At 36.6% G+C, this 17,832-nt stretch overlaps 1 protein-coding gene across 1 annotated transcript in view; it reads left to right on the top strand.

Annotated features, from left to right (window-relative positions):
* Positions 1-17,832, top strand: part of VEGFC (vascular endothelial growth factor C) — a 479,792-nt gene that overhangs the window by 207,767 nt on the left and 254,193 nt on the right. The gene's annotated exons all lie outside the window — the stretch shown is intronic.

Here is a 17,832-nt window from a genome sequence, read left to right as displayed (position 1 = left end):
TCTACAGCCTTGCTGCTTCTGTCAACACTTTGTCTAACACTTTTCATTAATTGACTGAAATATAAATGTGCCATGTAATTCCACTCATCCTCTTTTCCTTCCATTTATGCCAGGTACTGAGATTTAACTCTGAATGGATTTAGAAGTTTACTTAAGCACACACGCATTATTTGACAAAAGGTGAAGGATTAATTTCATTCTGTTCTTGTTCGAATCAAAGGCAGCTGCCTGCTTTTTTGGCAAGCGCTGTCCCTGTTTCACGAAAGTAGGGGCATACGAAGAGTGAGTTAAAATTTGTCCCACCTTCTTGGGGGCACCCTGTAACGTTCTATTTGAGAGGGTGGAGAATGGAAAGTGGTTATTCTAAAAATACTACTCTCAAAGCATGGAGTTTTATCAAGAGTCCAGTCAATAAGGATTAAAATATAAAGTATCTTACTAGTATTTTTAGCTTTTATCCGTTTGTCATTATTCAGACACATCTCCGTGTAATATTGCAAACAAAAGATCAGGTATTCCTAGCCTAATATCATATTTACTAGAGGGTTTTTAATAATTTTTCCAAAATGACTGCATCACATTTTTACTTATAGCCCTCAGGACTGTGCCCTCTAGATTTACCAACATTTGTTAAATTATTTGAGACAGTAACCATAATTAATACTGTATTCTCTGCTGCCCTGTAGAGGACAGTAGTTTACACATAGTATAATAGATGATAAATTAATTGTTAATTTTTTAATTTAACAAAATATTTTCTGTAGTAATTTGAAGACTATTTATACAGACTTCTGTATAAAGATTAAACTATAGAAATAAAAAGCCAAAATTACTATAACATTAAACATATATAAGCTTTTATATACACATATATTTGAATATACATACTTTTGTTAAAATACAATTTGCTAAAGTGACTAAAGATTATTAATGTTTGCTCAAGTGTCCAAGTGTTACTGAGGTAGACACATGTCTCCTAGCAAAAGCCATCACCTTTTGGATGGTATTCACCAGTTTCACTTAGCGTCAAGGTAAAAAGTGGCTCTTTGGTTTATTGACAGCTAAGATAAGGCCAATTAATTGCATGTACTCCATGAGGACAAATGGATGTATAGAGTCTCCTAGAACAGACAAGGTATCTAAAATAAGCATATGATATTGCTCGTTTGAGGCTCCCTATGGAGTAATACATTTATGGAAGACAATGATTCACTGAGGACATCATCTGATAAAATTGAAGAGTTAAAGTAGAAAATGCAAATGCTAGCTGTGTTAGTTTCCTTTGGTTGCCAGAACAAATGACCACAAATGTAATGGCTTAAAACAATGCAAATGTTTCATAGTTCCAAAGATCAGAAGTCTGAAATGAGTTCCACTGGGCTAAAGTAAAGCTGTGGGCAGGGCTGGGTTCCTTCCAGATGCTCTACAGGAGATGTTCCTGAGCCTTCCCAGCTGCTATTGCGGCCGAGTTACTTGGCTCATGATCCTGCAACACTTTCACATCTGCTAGCATTGCCACATGTCCTTCTCTCCCTCAACTTCTGTCATCACGTCACCTGCTCTAACTCTGACCCTTCAGCCTGTTTCTTGTAAGAACCCTTATGATGATATTGGGCCCACCTGGAAAATCTCAGATAATCTCTTGATTTCAAGATCCTTAACTTACATTTTCAATTTCCTTTTTGCCATATAAGATGACATATTCATAGGTTCTGGGGATTACAATGTGGATCTCTTTGGGGAGGCATTATTCAGGCTACCACACTAGGGAAATCAAAAAACTCTTGAAGAGGCAAAAACTCCACTATAATAGTAAAATTTCAAAAGTTTCAGAAACATCCTTATCACTTCATACTTTGGTCTGACCAGCAATTCCTGTAGGCATTGTATTCTAATAGTTAAAATCTATGAGTGTGTCTGCGTGCTTGTGTGTGTGTGACTTATACATACAAGAGAGCACATGTGAGGTAGAAATAACCAACTATTTGGGGTGAGCTTTAAATGAGCATTTATAGTTTGTTGGAATAAATAAATATTTCAATCATTAAAGATGTACCAAGTTTCTTTTGATAAAAAAATAGAACTCCTTTTCAACTCTTAGGAAGACTACGTTCACTGATCCTTCTTGGTTACTTTAGTAACGTGATGACAGTAAGAGGAGACTTGCTATCCACAAAATTATCAGAGACCTTCACTGTTAACCCTGTTCTTTAGAGAAAGAATCCATACGCCAGTTACCATATAGTAAGCTGCAAATAAGAGGAGCTAAATCTCCAGTTTCAAATTGAGTATTTCATTATTAAAGACAAGACTGAATTTACCTCTCTCCCACATCTAAACTAAGTTTTTCTGGCAAACATCTAAGCAGGTGCTAAGATGCGTAATTTTATTTGACTTCTTAGTTTTGTGGTATATGTTGAAAGTTTAATTAAAAGTGAATTATGTTCCTAAGGATTCTATTTTGCCAAATGTAAGTACTGGTATAATATACATTACACTTTAGAGTTACAGTTACCCCAGCTCATATGCAGTAATAACCTTGTTGAGGGTAAAGGAAACAAAAATAACCATTGTTTCCACTAAAGGGGACAAAAAAGGGGCTATTTTAAAGAAAGAGGATGTCACTAAAATTAAATGAATTACAACCAAGAAGGGCAGAGATTGTTACTTTATGCCTTTAAAAAGTAGGTGTTCTATGTTGGGGCATCACCATTTAAAAAAAGAAATTCAAGATTTCTAAAGTTTTAAGAACTTCCAGTGATCATTTATTATTGAAATGTTAAAATCTCTAATTTTGTTGCAATATTGGATATCGTAAGCATAGAAAGTGCATATAGCTGGATTCAGTGGCTCACGCCTGTAATCCCAGTGCTTTGGGAGGCCAAGGGGAGAGGATCACTTGAGGCCAGGAGTTCAAAACCAGCCTTGTCAACATAGTGAGACCTCAACTCTACAAAAAATTCAAAAATGATCGAGGTGTGGTGTCATGCAACTGTACTCCAAGCTACTCGGGAGGCTGAGGCAGGAGGATCACTGGAGCCCAGGAGTTTAAAATTTCTGTGAGCTATGATGGTGCCATTGCACTCCAAATTTGGTAACACAGTGAAACCCTGTGAGAGAAAGAAAAGAAAGGAAAAGAACAGAAAAGAAAGGAAGGAAAGAGAGAAAGAAAGAGAAGAGAAAAGAATGAGAGAAATAGATAGAGAAAGAGAGGGAGAGAAAGACCTTTATGTCCTGGATGGTAGCAATAGAGGATATTTTTCTTTGTATTTTTAAGAGTTTCATACTTTTATGCTTTATATTATTTTGCTTTTTAAAGTAAAAGTAATATTTAAAAGTTAAAGTAGACGGTAAGGACTGAATAAGTATTCCAAAAAAACTTTAAAAAATAACCACATATAAAACCCCCTAATACCGGGAATTACAGTTTATTATAGTTTATAGGCAGATTATGAAATGTCTGCATTAATATATTAGCTTCAATAACCACAAAGCAGCTGATGCTTCACTGTAGAATCAGCAGAACAGATTAAAAAAACCCCTAAAATGAGACAAAGACACAATTTGAATCATTAAGATTATTCCTGAAATCTTAATAAAATGTAATGGTAATTTCAGGGCACATGGCATATATATATGCCATATAAAGTAAATTATACATATATATATATACACATACATATAGAGATAGATGCCATGTATCTAGTTGGTAAACTGTATTTTTTGTTTATTTAATACAGTGGGCACTTTGACTTTCAGAGAAAATGTTTTTGTCTGAATTAAGACCACATTTTAAAGAAATACTTCAGGCATTATTAGGGAGAGGCAGATACACCAGTTTTGCAGCCAAAGCTGAGAGAAAAGAGACCCTGTATGCAGCCCATCCTGAGTGTCCAAATACAAATTTTACTTTGTGTTCTTCCCAAAAATTGAAAAATAAATGGGAAAAAGTAGGATTTTAAATTAACCAGTACACTTTGATGTCACCAATTATTTTGATGTTACCATTGTCAATCAGGCACAACAAAAGAGTCAAATATGTGCAAAACCACTTTTCTTTCTTACCATATAATGTTTACATAAAACATTCTTTACCTTTCTCACATATCGGAGTCCTCCCTTCCTCTCACTGTATCCGAACTTCATTTTTTTCCTCACTGTTTTTATTGCTGTTGTTGAACTGAGATTTATAGAAATAGCATTTGACTGGAATAAAATGGACATCAATAAACTAAACGCAAATCTACTCTTTGTTCTTCAGGAGCGATTTTATTTTTTAAAAGTAAATAACATTTATTAAGGATATCAGAAGAATCTAATTTAATCGTGCAACAATTATGAAATATTCTTCTTGTTTATTCAAGGATGGTGTTATTTTCTTTTAATTTTTTGCCAGTCTTTGAAATTTTTCACTAAATTATTACCTCTTTAACCTCCATTATGGCTTTTCCTCACTTACTTACGTTTAAAATTCTAATCTCTATCGAATATTATCCAGTGAATACCAACAGTGGATTTCTAAATGTTTAGATAATCCACTCTAAATTTCATTTGCAAACAATGAAGAACCGCTTTATCTAAGCAGCTCTGTCAGACATAGACAATCACTGTCCTCTTATAAACTAAACAAAAAATGTTTATAATGATGTGTGCTTGTTACTCCACATATATTCTTCAAACTCATTTAAATTAATTACAGTTTTCTAGGACTATTTTTGCAAAGACAAAAAAATGTGAATATTGCTTGGTATTTTAAGTGTTTTTACATTTCCTCAAGCCAAAGACCCTTATACAATGGGTCACGGGTGGAATGAGGATTTGGAACGGAGCCAGGGCAGTGATGGGGAGATTCTGGTCAAGGATGGGGCAAGTTTGGAAAGGAGGATCTGAAGCTGAAGCCTGTCTACACAATAAGAAGCAGCGAGACTCTTAAGGAGAAATAAGTCTGGGATAGGATACAGGTCAGGGATTGTACAGAGACAGCAGCCATGTCCAATTACCAGTTAATGTTTTCACAGATGAAGCTGCAGTTTATTTGTTCCCTATGACAAATTGTCGGTGGCACCAATATGGCAGTATCAGAATGTTGTGTGACACATATTAAAATTACTTTTTAAAAATTGAATAAGATTTCATGTGGTTTTAATGTCATGACTGAATTATGTAATTGGCGAGTAAAGTGTAGAAATTTTCTTTTAAGAAAAATGAAAAAAATGCTGTACATGTTGGTAATCAGGGAATTCTTTGGGATGAACAAAAAGTGGAGGTGGGAGAAAAAATAATCAAGGGATTTTAACATAAATTTCATGCACTTCTTGAGGACCTATAACTAGATTCTAGATCATAAGATGGAAGTAGGTACGGGCACGATGACCCACGCCTGTAATCCCAGCAGTTTGGGAGGCAGAGGCAGGTGGATCACTTGAGGACAGGAGTTCAAGACCAGCCTGGCCAACATGTTCAAACCCTGTCTTTACTAAAAATACAGAAATTAGCCAGGCGTGGTGGCAGCGCCTGTAGTCCCAGCTATTCGGAAGGCTGAGGCAAGGGAATTGCTTGAATCCGGGAGGTGGAGGTTGCAGTGAGCCGAGATTGTTCCACTGCACTCCAGCCTGGGAGACAGAGTGAGACTCCCATCTCAAATAAATAAATAAATAAATAAATAAATAAAGGAGGTAGAATGATCTTCCCCCCAAAAAAAGATGTGCATGCCCCAATCCTGGGAACCTGTGACTATGTGATGTTATGTGTGGCAAAATGGACTTTGTAGATGTGATTAAGCATAGAGACATTACACTAGTGAGACTATCCTGGATTATTCAAATGGGTCCAGTCTCATCACATGCACTCTTGAGAGCCCGGCAGAAAAGCAGGTTAGTGGGTCAGAAAGAGGGAGCGTGAGAAAGATTTGAGGCCCTGTTGCTGGTTTTGGGATGTAAAGGAAACCATGTGCAGGGACCAAAAAGATGCCTATGGGAGCCGAGAGTGGGCCATCTGACAGCCAGCAAGGACACAGACTCAGTCCCACCACCGCGTGGATTTTGCTAACACCTGAATGAGCAAGGAGATGGATTCTCCCCAAGGGCCTATAGCGGGGAACACAGCCCTGCTTCCACTGAGGTTTATGTCTGGTGAGACCTTTCCCCTTCTCCCCACAGAACTGTAAAATCATAAATTTGTGTTGTTGTAAGCCACTAAATGTGTGGTCATTTCTTAAGGCAGAAATAGAAAAACAGCACACAATGGTTTCCTAAAATTGCATGCAATATTTTAGAAATTTGTATATCACCATTTTTCTGATGAAAGAGGCTATTTTATGAGTCTTAAGAGTCAATCACACACAAACTCAAGAACTACTGAACTCTATTATCCTTTCCCATATTGTAGCAATAAAAACACCCTCATGCATGGTGAATGTGGAATATTTTTCATGTCTTACATTCAAGTGAGGAAAGTGTGTTTTGTGACAAACAACCAGATGCAAGAGCACTCAGAATAGTGATCTCCTTTCTGCTGCCTTGCCCTCTGTACCTCTGAGCGAGGCCATCTTGGCTTTCATTTACTCTTTCCTCGGGACTGTGGGGTATTTTGGTTAGTCAGGGTGGACTGTAAGTTCCTAGAGGACAGGATCTTTTTTTTTTTCTAACTCTCAAGAGGCACAGTACCTTGTGATGGTAAGTTTTGAAAATAATATTCACATGATTGAATCAAAAAGGTCAGTTTCTATCTGAAGATAGTGAGCTGGTCTGCATACCATTTGAGATTCTGTCCAGAACTATGATACCGTTTACATATGAATGTATTCTTTATATGTCTACGTTTCATTTTCTCTACGAAAGGGGAGTTCCCTGGTTTCTGTGGGGAAAAAAATCTCAGTGCTCTCAGATTAATTTATAAAATGAGAGTGTGAATCATGGGAAGATCGTTGGTATAGAAGCTTTGACATCTCTCACTGAACACCTTGGCTCTCTAAGGAATGTTTTCTGTTTCAGTATGGCCCAAATCCGTGCAGGCTCCAGCGGAGCATGGCGTAATATTCAGAAATGTAATCAGAAGCTTGGCGATATTTATTAACAAATCATCACGGATCCAACTTTATTTGGATAAGCCCCAAGATTCACAGATAGAAAGAAATCCTAGGGGCTGAAGGACTACATTAAAAATTAAAGAGGAGAAAAAGGAGGAGGGTGAGAACTTAATAGTCTCCTGTTTGTTGTTGTTTTAGAATGACTTGAAGTTGTGGAGTGATTGAATGCTGGCAAACAACACATCAGGAGAAGAGGATGCTAACTGAGAATGACTATGCACATGATAATTTGCCTCATGTTTGGTCTTTTAAAAATATCTTCATAGAATATCAGGAATTAATGAAGCTTTGATAAAATGTGCAAAGTTTTCTCAATATAGAGGGACACTGAGCACCCAGACAGATGGAAAATTAGAAAAAAAAAAAGCCTAAAGAAGTTTGAAGCATGGTGAAAAAATAAGAAAATGAGATTCAACTTGAAATAATGTGAAGGAACATCTCTGTAGAAAAATAATCCGAAACAGACATGCAGTGGAAGAGAAACAATTGGAAAGCACTCAAATCACAGTAAATTAGATGAAACTGAAATGCTATGAGGATTCAGGGGGAGAAACTAAAAATCATCAGGTACACTTTCTTAAGTGTACCTGAACTGGAAATCACTTTGAGATAGAGCTCTTTTTCTCTTTTTCTCTTTACAAACTCTGAGGAACTGGAAGGTGTTCAAAAAAGAACAGCAAATACAATTAAGAGTCTAGAGGGATTGATTTATATAGTGAGAGGAAAGAAAGTATGCAGTCCTTGGCTAAAGACTTCTAAGAGAACAAAATTGTCAAAAGTCTTTAAAGGATTTACGTACTGAGTCAATAGAGGGTGATTTAGTTCAATAAAAGGGAATCCAGGCAGAAACACAGTGAGATGAGTGTAAACTCTAATGCTGAAAATATTTTTCTAATTTTGTTAACATGAAAATCTAGGCTGGGTGTGGTGGCTGATGCCTGTAATTTCAACACTTTGGGAGGCTGAGGCAGGCAGATCACCTGAGGTCAGGAGTTCAAGACCATCCTGGCCAACATGGTGAAACCTGTCTCTACTAAAAGTACAAAACTTAGCCGGGCATGTTGGCCAGCACCTGTAATTCAGCTACTTGGGAGGCTGAGGCAGGAGAATTGCTTGAACCTGTGAGGCGGAGGTTGCAGTGAGCCAAGATCACGCCATTGCACTCCAGCCTGAGCAACAGAGCAAGACTGTGCCTCAAAAACAAACAAACAAACAAACAAACAAAAAAACAAACCAACCAAAAAACACTAAAGTTCTGCCTGGGTTTGTTGGCTTTTTATTTTTTTTGGTGTTTTCAACCCATTTTAAGACTTCTGTTAAGTGACCCAGGGACTTGTTTGTACCCCTGTCATGTAGTGTCTGAGATGTAGTGTCCTTTAAGTCACTATTTTTAAAAGGGAAAGAAGTAATATAAGAAAAAAAAACATATATGCAAGAATTGGCCCATTGATTACAGCACTAGTAATATTAGTGTCTTGTATTTCCTGAAACAAAGCAGCATGACTAAGAAGTAAAGAAGGGAAGGACTCCACCGGTGACTGCTACTGATAGATACCAAACCAGGACACCAAGAGCAAAGAATTAGAGGTGTATCGGGCATTTCTTTTTCTATGGATTCTTCTTTAACCTGTTCTAGTGCCATAAAAACAAAAGCAAAAAAACAAGAAGGTACCAGCATCACTGCAGGACAGGCAATGCTGGCTCTGGTTCAGGGAGTTCTACCAGCAAGAACAGCCAATGTGTTGAGAGAGGAAAGACCCAATTCAAGAAGGGCCAAATCAGGCCAGGTTAGGAGGTCGGAAAAGTAGCCCAGAAAAAGACTTGTTTACTGATCCTGTCTGAGTGTGTCAACCTGTGTTCTTAGATTCTGTCCAGTACTGTGCATGGAATCCAAAGCAATGTAAGTTTGGAACTTCTTCCCCCAAGCTTCTTGTTCTTTGAACTGTAATTCTTTTACAAGAGGTTCTCCCTCCTTACACACACACACACACACACACACACACTTATGCACACTCATAGCTGCAAGCAGAAAAGCATTTAGTGACTGCCTCCTGAATATTATAAACCCAGGTAAAATTTGTCTGCCTTAATCTTGCCTCCAGCTATTAATCAGAACTGGAGATGACTCTGCTAGCTTCTAGCTACACTTTGAAAGCATAAGTTCTCTCCTTTCTGATCTTCAGCACTGGACATACGTGTGCCTCCCTTCATTCAAAGATGGCCAAACAAAATATCAAAGAATAATGTCCCAAGGGCTCTGAAATATAAGACTGTGAAAACACAGAAGCTATCAGCCTCACAAGTTTGGACAAGAGAAAGAAGGGAATACATAGAAATTAGATAACCTGGCTGGGCACGGTGGCTCACGCCTGCAATCCCAGCACTTTGGGAGGCCGAGGCGGGTGGATCACGAGGTCAGGAGATTGAGACCATCCTGGCTAACACGGTGAAACCCCATCTCTACTAAAAATACAAAAACAAAATTAGCTGGGTGTGGTGGCGGGCTTCTGCAGTCCCAGCTACTCAGGAGGCTGAGGCAGGAGAATGGCGGAGGTTGCAGTGAGCCGAGATCACGCCACTGTGCTCCAGCCTGGGCAACAGAGCGAGACTCTATCTCAAAAAAAAAAGAAAGAAAGAAAGCCTGACTTCAAAATTATATTTGACCCATGAGACATACAAAATAAACACAAGTGGTTAAAATATATATAGCATAGAGCTAATATTTATCATATGTAAAGATTATTTATAAATCAAAAATAAAAGCCAGAAAACCTCATTAAAAGGGTAGAGAAAGCACACAAATAGGCAATTCTCAGGATAAGAAACAACTGGCCACTGAGCATTTGAACGCAACTTTAATCTCACTGATAATATAATAAAAAATAAAATAAAATGAGGTATTTTCCATCTATTTGTCAGACACTTTGGAGGATATAATACATTGGTATAATTTTTGCTGGAAATTTAGGATTATGCATTATTTAAAATAAAAAATCATATTTTTACCCAATTTTAATTCCACAAAGTTTCCAATGTAGGAAATCACAGGTGAAAAAATGCTGAAAGATACATGTAAAGTAAGAAGGAAGGTTTATAATAATAGAACACTTAGAAACAATATAAATGCCCACCAAGAGTCAATTCATTAAGTAAATTAAGATATACCAGCATGAAGAAATGTTATTCTGCCATTAAGATGAATGAAGTAGAATAAACAATGTCACAGAAATAAAGCAAGTTGTAGAACTTTATGAACAAACAATCCTATTTTGGCAAAATAAAAGTTATTGTCTACAGACCAAAATATGAATAGTAAGCACTGGGAAGTTGTATTAGTCAGGGTCCAACCAGGAAAACAGAAACCTTACGAAATATTTAAAACAGAAGAAGTTTTCTATAATTATTTACACACAGGTGATAAACATACCATGAAGTCAAAAAAAAAAAAGACTTACGAGGCAACCCGCAGAATACCAACAGCAAGAAGCCAGTACCACCCACAAGCTGAAGACATTGCTACTGGGCTTTAGAGTCTGGGGTTAGTCTGCTGGCAAAAATGGAACCACAGCATAACTATCTAACACTGTGCTGGAAAAGCCATCCAGGTCAGAGAGAAGAGCAGTATGCTGGCAGAAAATCAAATTCAGGAAGTAGAGGACTAACTTGAGAAAGATGTCAGATGAACTTCACTAAAGGGAGAGGAAATAAAATATGTTATAGACTATGGAGAGGTCCAACTGACAAGTGTTAGTTTCAGCATGAAGATCTCAAGTTTCATTATATTGCTGTCAGATTTCATTAAGATGACCCAGAGATATAACTTGAACAATTATTTAAATTTCATACAAAACTTCTGTATGCATATACAAAGAAGTATCTGCAGAGATCAAAATTAAGTTTTTAAAATAATTTTCCTCCTACAAACCAACAAATCTCACAAAACAGTGAGTTGAAAAAAGGGGAAACTAAGAAATTGTACCCTAGTTAAATTCATATACATTTGTAAAGAAAAAGATATTATCAAATATGTAAGATTTTGGGGAAAATACTACAAAAATATGCTTTCTGAAACTAAAACTGCTTGAAAAGATGTACAAACTCATACTGAAGAATCAAATATTAGAACTCACAACAGAAAAATTATTGCAATGAGCTTTGGAACCAGTTACACACAAAGGGATATGTCTTAGAAAGGGTTCAAATAAATTTACCAATCTTTATGCAAAATAGAGAAGAAAAGACAGCAAGAGACAGAGAGAGAAGAAAAAGAAAATTAAGACTTATACATTCCAAAAAGATGTGTCTAAAAGGTTAAATGCTAGGTAGATTAACAAAGACGGTTGAAAAGAAAGAGGTCAGTGTAGGTATGGAAACTAAAAACACAAGTATTGATTCCCTTTACTTTCATAAAGTCTACTCAACATTTGTTTTAGAATTTATTTAATGACATATTACAACCTTAATTATATTTTAATAAGTCAAATGTAGAGTTTAAAAAATCAAATTACTGGAAAGTAGAATAGGAAGAAAACTACACAAACAAAAGTAAATTTTAGAAATCTGTAAGGAAACATCACCAAAATAAAACACTACAGCAGTGCTTGAACTTACCTCTTATGGAAGCCCTTCTATAATTATAGAAGATTTGGCAGGTATGCAACCCTCAGAGCAAGTTCACAGGACAGAAGTTTCTACTGTGAAGGTGTTTGGAGACCACATACTTACGGTTCCAGAATGTTCTCATGGTTCAGAAGGCTTATGATCATGAAGAAAATAGATGAATTGGTAAAAGAAAAATTGTTTGACACAGGTTGTTCCAACAAATACTTATGAAACTGTCTCCAGCTAGAGAATATTTTTATATTGTAAACTTTATGCACCATAACGGGAGATGATTTAGATAATTTTATAAGCCTCTGATTAATTTTGTTTAATCCCCTGAATTTTCATAGATTTGGCACAAAGCTTTATGTAGTATGAGACAACTTTGCATCATTATATATGTACATATCCTTTTTAGATTTTAGTGGCCTTTCCAAGATTTTTAAAATGTCGAATAAATCTTCAGTAAACTATGCCTTTTAATATTCTCTATTTTCGTATATGTATATTTCATATCTGTAATATATTTACTTGGTTTTGATGAAGCTTTACACTCTTAAAAATATCTCAAGAGCAAACAAATGCAAAAGCTAGCAGAAGACAAGAAATAACTAAGATCAGAGCAGAACTGAAGGAGATAGAGACATAAAAAAAACCCATCAAAAAATCAGTGAATCCAGGAGATGGTTTTTTGAAAAGATCAACAAAATTGATAGACCACTAGCAAGACTAATAAAGAAGAAAAGAGAGAAGAATCAAATAGACGCAATAAAAAAATGGTAAAGAGGATATCACCACCAATCCCACAGAAATACAAACTACCATCAGAGAATACTATAAACACCTCTATGCAAATAAACTAGAAAATCTAGAAGAAATGGATAAATTCCTGGACACATACACCCTCCTAATACTAAACCAGGAAGAAGTTGAATCCCTGAATAGACCAATAACAGGCTCTGAAATTGAGGCAATAATTAATAGCTTACCGACCAAAAAAAGTCCAGGACCAGAGGGATTCACAGCCGAATTCAAACAGAGGTGCAAAGAGGATCTGGTACCATTCCTTCTGAAACTATTCCAATCAACAGAAAAAGAGGGAATCCTCCCTAACTCATTTTATGAAGCCAGCATCATCCTGATACCAAAGCCTGGCAGAGACACAACAAAAAAAAAGAATTTTAGACCGATATTCCTGATGAACATTGATGTGAAAAGCTTCAATAAAATACTGGCAAACTGAATCCAGCAGCGCATCAAAAAGCTTATCCGCCAAGATCAAGGTGGCTTCATTCCTGGGATGCAAGGCTGGATCAACATATGCAAATCAATAAACGATATCCATCACATAAACAGAACCAAAGACAAAAACCACATGATTATCTCAATAGATGCAGAAAAGGCCTTCGATAAAATTCAACAGCCCTTCATGCAAAAAACTCAATAAACTAGGTATGGATGGAACGTATCTCAAAATAATAAGAGCTATTTATGACAAACCCACAGCCAATATCATACCGAGTAGGCAAAAACGGGAAGCATTCCTTTTGAAAACTGGCACAAGACAGGGATGCCCTCTCTCACCACTCCTATTCAACATAGTGTTGGAAGTTCTGGCCAGGGCAATCAGGCAAGAGAAAGAAGTAAAGGGTATTCAGTCAGGAAAAGAGGAAGTCAAATTGTCCCTGTTTGCAGATGACATGATTGTATATTTAGAAAACCCCATCATCTCAGCCCAAAATCTCCTTAAGCTGATAAGCAACTTCAGCGAAGTCTAAGGATACAAAACCAATGTGCAAAAATCACAAGCACACAAGCATTCCTATACACCAATGATAGACAAACAGAAAGCCAAATCATGAGTGAGCTCCCATTCACAATTGCTACAAACAGAATAAAATATTTAAGAATCCAACTTACAAAGGCTGTGAAGGATCTCTTCAAGGAGAACTACAAACCACTGCTCAATGAAATAAAAGAGGACACAAACAAATGGAAGAACATTCCATGCTCATGGATAGGAAGAATCAATATTGTGAAAATGGCCATACTGCCCAAGGTAATTTATAGATTCAATGCCATCCTCATTAAGCTACCAATGACTTTCTTCACAGAATTGGAAAAAACTACTTTAAGGTTCATATGGGACCAAAAAGGAGCCTGCATTGCCAAGACAATCCTAAGCCAAAAGAACAAAGGTGGAGGCATCATGCTACCTGACTTCAAACTATACTACAAAGCTATAGTAACCGAAACAGCATGGTACTGGTACCAAAACAGAAATATAGACCAATGGAACAGAACAGAGGCCTCAGAAATAACACCACACATCTACAATCATCTGATCTTTGGCAAACCTGACAAAAACAAGCAATGGGGAAAGGATTCCCTATTTAATAAATGGTGCTGGGAAAACTGGCTAGCCATATGTAGAAAGCTGAAACTGGATCCCCTCCTTACACCTTATACAAAAATTAATTCAAGATGGATTAAAGACTTAAATGTTAGACCTAAAACCATAAAAACCCTAGAAGAAAACCTAGGCAATACCATTCAGGCCATAGGCATGGGCAAGGACTTCATGACTAAAACACCAAAAGCAACGGCAACAAAAGCCCAAATAGACAAATGGGATCTAATTAAACTAAAGAGCTTCTGCACAGCAAAAGAAACTACCATCAGAGTGAACAGACAACCTACAGAATGGGAGAAAATTTTTGCAATCTACCCATCTGATGAAGGGCTAATATCCAGAATCTACAAAAAACTTAAATTTACAAGAAAAAATCAACCCCATCAAAAAGTGGGTGAAGGATATGAATAGACACTTCTCAAAAGAAGACATTTATGCACCCAACAGACACATGAAAAAGTGCTCGTCATCACTGTTCATCAGAGAAATGCAAATCAAAACCACAGTGAGATACCATCTCACACCAATTAGAATGGCAATCGTGAATAAGTCAGGAAACAACAGGTGCTGGAGAGGATGTGGAGAAACAGGAACACTTTTACACTGTTGGTGGGAGTGTAAACTATTTCAACCATTGTGGAAGACAGTGTGGCAATTCCTCAATGGTTGTTCTAGGTCTAGATCCTTTCCTCAAAGAAATAGAATTTGACCCAGCAATCCCATTACTGTGTATATGCCCAAAGGCTTATAAATCATGCTACCACAAAGACACATGCACACGTATGTTTATTGTGGCACCATTCACAATAGTAAAGACTTGGAGCCAACCCAAATGTCCATCAGTGATAGACTGGATTAAGAAAATGTGGCACATATACACCATAGAATAGTATGCAGCCATAAAAAAGGATGAGTCCATGTCCTTTGTAGGGACACAGATTGAGCTAGAAACCATCATTCTGAGCAAACTATCACAAGGACAGAAAACCAAACACTGCATGTTCTCACTCATAGGTGGGAATTGAACAATGAGAACACTTGGACACAGGGCGGGGAACATCACACACTGGGGCCTGTCGTGGGTGGGGGATGGGGGAGGGATAGCATTAGGAGAAATACCTAATGTAAATGATGAGTTAATGGGTGCAGCACTCCAACATAGCACATGTATACATATGTAACAAACCTGCACGTTGTGCACATGTACCCTAGAACTTAAAGTATAATAAAAAATAACTTCACAAATTATATGCAAAGACACACTTATTTTTGTTGATACGCCATGGAGTGAATATTTCTGTCCTTCCAAACTTCATATGTTGAAACTCTAATTTCAATGTGATGGTGTTTGGAGATGGGCCTGTAGGAGGTAATCAGTTCATGAGGGTAGAGCCCTTATGAATGGAATTAGCATCCCAATTAGAAGAGGCCCAAGAGCTAGTTCAATGTCTTTCTGCCCTGGAACCTGGTTCTCCATAGAACCAGAAGCCTGCAGCCTACAACCCAGAAGAGAGCCCTCACCAGAAGCTGACCTTACTGACACCCTGCTCTCAAACTCCAGCTTCCAAATGGTGAGAAACAAATTTCATTATCAGCCACTCAGTTTATGGCACTTTGTTAGAGTAACCGGAACTAAGACATTGGATATTCCTGAGAAATACCGTTCAGTTTTAAATGCTGTTTTAACAATGGAAAGTAAAAGATAAAGATATTATATTATATTATTGATTCTTGGGGTACAAATGTGCAATTAGTCTCATTTTCTTAGTAATATGTCATTGTTTTTAAAGTAAAAATAAGCATACCAAATTAAATTTAATATTTTTAAAAGATAAAATCATTTCAATGGCAGCTAAAATTTATTTTATAATATAATAATATTGTTTATAATACTATTTTATAATATTGTTTATAATACTATTTTATAATATTGTTTATAATACTGTAAGATCATATCAAAATCGTACAGAATCCACATGAAATAACATTTGAAATCGCACATTTTGGATAAAATTGCTCCCTAACAAGACAAATCTGGAGTAGAAAACATAAAATATAAAAAAAAATGTAACATAATTGCCTAGCCAATACATTGGCTGAAACAAATAAAATATTTGCTACTAAAATAATAAGAAAACTCATTTTGTATCGCCTATATTATTTAATATTTGTTTAGAATTTCTGGCCACACATGGTGGCTTATGTCTGTAACCCCAGCACTTTGGGAGGCCAAGGCAGGTGGATCATGAGGTCAGGAGTTTGAGACAAGCATGGCCAACATAATGAAACCCCACCTCTAGTAAAAATACAATACTTAGCCGGGCGTGGTGGCACGTGCCTGTAATCCCAGCTACCCGGGAGGTTAGGGCAGGAGAATCGCTTGAACCTGGGAGGCAGATGTGCAGTGAGCCGAGATCACACCACTGCACTCCAGCCTGGGCGACAGAGTAAGACTCCATCTCAAAATAAATAAATAAATAAATAAATATTTTAAAATAAAGAATTTTGGTTAATGCCACATGATCACACAAATACAGAAACACACACACTTCCAGAAAATATACCAAGTCATGGAATAAAAAAATAGACACAAACATTGAAAGGAGACAACATCTTTATTATATGTAGTTTAAAAATTTGCATAGCATATAGATTCAAGTATTAAATATAGAAAAACCATAAAAATTTAGGCAATATAGAATTGTATATCAATCCTCTGAAGGATAAAATGACTTTTTAGATTTCTAAGTTATAAAGAAATAAAAAAGCTATGGTACATTAAATGTAAAAACATATTCTATAATATGCATCCCCATAAAAATGTAAAACGGAAACACCTAGACTCTCACTGTTTATTTATAGAGGTCATATGAAGGACTAGTAAATACAGGATCCTAATAAATGAGAAAAAGGGAAGCTGATAATTGACAAGTAATTATAACTAGTTTAAAAGCATGAAAAATTGTTCACCTGTCCTAATCAAAAATGCAAATGAAAACAAAATTTTTTGCCTAAGAACTTCACCTTTTCCCCAACAAAGAACCATTCTGGTAAAAACAACTTGCAATGAACATTTTAATATGTCATTGGTAAAAGTGCAGATGGATAAACATACATATAGAAAGCAGTTTTTATAGAGGTACGTAGACTAGATACTTCCACGTTCTGTAAGCACACACATAACCAGAACATATGCCAAAAGTGTAATTGTGGTTATCACTACTTATGACCTTCCACAAGGATTATGTAAATTGCCATCTTTATGGTTTTCGGTATTTGCAAACGTGAAAAATTGTCGTAGAAAGGACTTTTGAAAATTCAGTTGGGTGACAATACTTTACAGATCTGGGATGCTTTTACCAGTATATGATATATACTCTGAATCAGCAATCAATATACTGGTGCTATTTTGAGATTATGGGTCCAAGAATCAAAAGGTAGAAGCCAGAGTGACTCCTCTCATCATTATCTGTATGATTCACTAACAAGATTTTGTTGGTTTTACCCTCAGTTTTGGGTGTTGCTTCTATAGAGGTGTTGGTTCCCAAAGAAGGAATGTGTTCACCAATGGGCACATCAATGATTCTATTTAAGTAGAAACTGAAATTGCCACCTGGCTACTTGGGGTCCTCACACCACTCAATCAATAACAAAGAAGTTTGGCTGGGCGTGGTGGCTCACGCCTGTAATCCCAGCACTTTGAGAAGCTGAGGCTGGCAGATCACAAGGT

The sequence above is a fragment of the Symphalangus syndactylus genome, chromosome 4 (assembly GCF_028878055.3).
Source record: "Symphalangus syndactylus isolate Jambi chromosome 4, NHGRI_mSymSyn1-v2.1_pri, whole genome shotgun sequence".
Lineage (NCBI taxonomy): Eukaryota > Metazoa > Chordata > Mammalia > Primates > Hylobatidae > Symphalangus > Symphalangus syndactylus.
The sequence above is the reverse complement of the archived record's forward strand: the minus strand, read 5'-3'. Positions and strand labels throughout refer to the sequence as shown.